This window comes from Chenopodium album, chromosome 17 (genome assembly GCF_948465745.1).
Source record: "Chenopodium album chromosome 17, dcCheAlbu1.1, whole genome shotgun sequence".
Lineage (NCBI taxonomy): Eukaryota > Viridiplantae > Streptophyta > Magnoliopsida > Caryophyllales > Amaranthaceae > Chenopodium > Chenopodium album.
The window spans coordinates 21864228-21867661 of NC_137850.1; the positions used below are offsets into that span (position 1 = coordinate 21864228).

At 37.7% G+C, this 3434-nt stretch overlaps 1 non-coding gene across 1 annotated transcript; it reads right to left on the reverse strand.

Annotated features, from left to right (window-relative positions):
- Positions 1 to 2814: 2814 nt before the first annotated feature.
- On the reverse strand, positions 2815 to 2920 carry LOC145590278 (small nucleolar RNA R71). Its single transcript, XR_014101914.1, has one exon. It is a non-coding gene; the product is annotated as a small nucleolar RNA R71 (small nucleolar RNA).
- Between the last annotated feature and the right edge of the window lie 514 nt (positions 2921 to 3434).

Here is a 3434-nt window from a genome sequence, read left to right on the forward strand (position 1 = left end):
TGAGCCCCACTATGAACATACACTTAAGCATGGTGGCGTCTAAAGGGAATGAAGCTAGAGCAAAAAGAGTCGCCAACAAGTTTTAGGAACTTATAAACCGTTTAATAAATATATTAACCCTACACCTGTTTAATCTATGTTGGTTGATTATTAATGCACAAATAAATCTATTATTGGCGATCACTTGAATTAAAATCACATTAGCTTAAAAGCGTGATTTCAAGTACAAATTCCCTTCAAACCTGAATAAAAGGGCATGATTAAGCAATAACAATAATATCAAGCAACATAATAATATTGACAAAACAAATCCTCATCATAATAATCATATAAGACCCTAGGCATGATACTAACAAGGTTAATAACAAATCCTAGCATGTCATTAAACAATAAGAATCAAAGCTTTATCCCTAACATGATACTAACACGATAGAAAAGATAGAAGAAATAGGAAGCAACCTAAACATAATACTAGAAACATACATGATATTAGAAAGTAATAAAAGACATCCTATCATGATACTAGGAATTAAAATAATCTAAACATAATTTCTACAAAATTGATGAGTGTCATTTATGGCACTCTTAGGCTAGGTTTTCTTTGTAGTTTTATGCTCGTTTTTAGTCTTCTATGTCCTGGTTTTGCATAATAATGCTTGTTTTGCATGTTTGTGCGTAAGTTTAGAGAAATGTGTGTTTTTTATGGTTTTCTTTCTATTTTATTCATTTCTCGGTTATCTTTTCTCTCTTCTTCGTTTCTTTGACTTGTTTTGTAGGTGTGTTGAGTTTCCTGAGGTTTAATTATCAAGAAGGAAGCTCGAGCGCGTTCAAGGAAGTTGATGAAGATAAGTTCGGGAATCCAAGCATGCAATTCAAGCTAGCACCGCGAGCACGAGAACCTTGGAAGCAATGCTTTGGCTCGAAGTGTTAAAATGCTTGGAAGATAAAAGAGCTTCCCTTCTCACGAGTATCGCCTCGAGTGCACAAATAATAGGGATGATCGGGAGCGCAGAGATCGATCGAGCAAGCGAACGAGGCAAGGCCACGAGCATCAAGTAGGGGTGCGCGCGCGCAGCATACGTGGTGTGTGCGCGCAGACCCACCTGTGCGCGCGCGGCCTAGTGGTGCGCACGCACCAGGCGCCCCGCTCTCCTTCGCTCTATTTCTATTTATACCCTTAGACTTTTCCTTTTTCGGGAGGATGACTTATTTTGTACTTGACTCTTATTTTCCAGAAATAGTAGAGAGAGAAGCTTAAGATTACTTGATTGTACTTGAATTTGATCTTTGATTTCAACTTATCATGGATTTCTTCTTCACATCAATGAAAGTTTGTGAGATTTCTTTCCTTTGAAATTACTTTATTTTCCATTTCCCTTAAATTCTTGAATGTTTGATTTAAATTCCATTTTTGTCTTTAGAATTTGTTGATTGATTGATTTTCTTCTTGATTAAACATGAAATGAATATGATTGTGATTGAATTTGTTTTGTTTTTCAATTTCACCATGATTAGTTAGTAGACTAGTTGCTAGGCAGAAGGGGAAGCATGCTTGATTGATGATTTTGGCTAGCTGATGATCCATGATTGATTGAATTTTTGCAATTAAATTGGTTGACATAGTTGTGCATGTGATTAATTAGACTAGGAGTGATCAACCTATAAGATTAATCTAGATTGCATTGCAAATTTCAATGACATGAACCCTTGATTTGAGAATTGCTTTAATTAATTAAATTCGATTGTGATTTTTCCTAGTTAACCATTCATAGTGAACCCTAGCTTTATTTATAGGGGATAGCTCTTGAATTCCATTGATTGCAACTATTGCTTGTCCTTTGCAATGTTTGAATTGATTGAGTAATCCTTCAATTAGTATAATCACTGAGCTTGCATGTGGAACCTATATCCTTAGTGTTTAGTATATTGAATTTCTCGATTTATCTATTTTTCTCGATACCTTAGTTACCAACCATATCTTTCTACAATCTTCAAAGTAGCTTGACCTAGGCTGTAGCTTGCACCTACTCATTCCTTTGCGTTCGACCCTTGAATTACCATATACTCCTATTAGGTTGGTCGAGTGTTTTTAAATTTTGTTTGGCTCTAGAAAAGGGTAGAAAACGACCTACTTTTCCCTACGTCAAAAATGGCGCCGTTGCTGGGGAATGATATTGGTGCTTTGTTATAGTTGTTAAGTCTATTTCATCTTTAATTGAAAATACAAAAAGATTTTCTTTTAGGCTACACTTGCAGCCGTGCTACTAACCATTTCTTTTGAGATTTTATGCATAGTGCGCGTGGTCGTTCACCAGTGCCATTTGATCCGGAAAATTGAGAGAACTATTGCAAGGTTAAGGGGTGCTAGATGATCTTTGAGCCCTAGCAGTTCAAGTGAAGAAGAACCACAACAAGAGGAACAAGCAAGAATGGGAGAAAATCCAAGGGTGGAGTTGAAAGAATTGGGGATTCCCGGTGCATATATATTTGAGAGTGGAATTGCTCCACCTACAACGCCGGCAAATGACTTTGAAATAAGACCGCCAATGGTCACTTTGATAGAGAGGCGACAATTTAGCGGGGCCAAGCATGAAAGCCCGCTAAATCATCTCAAGGAGTTTGAAAAATATTGCAATACTATCAAGGTGAATGGAATTTCCCAAGAATTCATCCGCCTCAAGCTTTTTCCCTTTTCACTCATAGGGCGTGGCTTGAAATGGCTAGACAAGGAGGTCAAGCCGAATTCTCTAAGGACATGGGATGAAGTGGCCAAGGAGTTTCTATCCCGTTTCTATCCACAAAAGAAAACGGCGGAGGCTAGAGTTTTGATTCAAGGTTTCAAGCAAAAGCCTAGTGAGTGCCTCTATGAAGCATGGGAGAGATACAAAAAGTATCAAAGAGAATGTCCTCACCACGGAATTCCTACTTACCAAATTATTCAAAATTTCTATGGAGGCCTTAGTTTTCAAGGAAAATCATGTTTAGATGGAGGAGTTGGAGGTCCTATCATGAATAAAACGGAAGAGGAAGTGGTAGACATAATTGAAGACGTAGTGAGGTATTATAGAGATTGGCAAGATGGAGAAAGAGAGTCAACTAGCAAAAGTAGCTCTTTAGTGTACTCGGTTGATCATCTAAATGCATCAACAATCTATCCTCACAAATGAAAAACTTGGGAAAGGAGATGTCCGCTATCAAGGCGATGTTGGAAAGTGCTACCTACCAAGTTTCAAGTCTTCCCTCCCAATCTAAGGGGAGAGGTATGTCTTCTAATTCTCAACTCCCTCCCTCTTCTAATAACATGCCTAGTGGATGCTTGTTTTGTGATGATTGTGAATCGTACGATCATGATGTTTCTAATTGCCCTCATGCATGTATAGATGTTTGTGATGATCAAATTGGAAATGTGAATGAGCATGTGAACTATGTGTCAA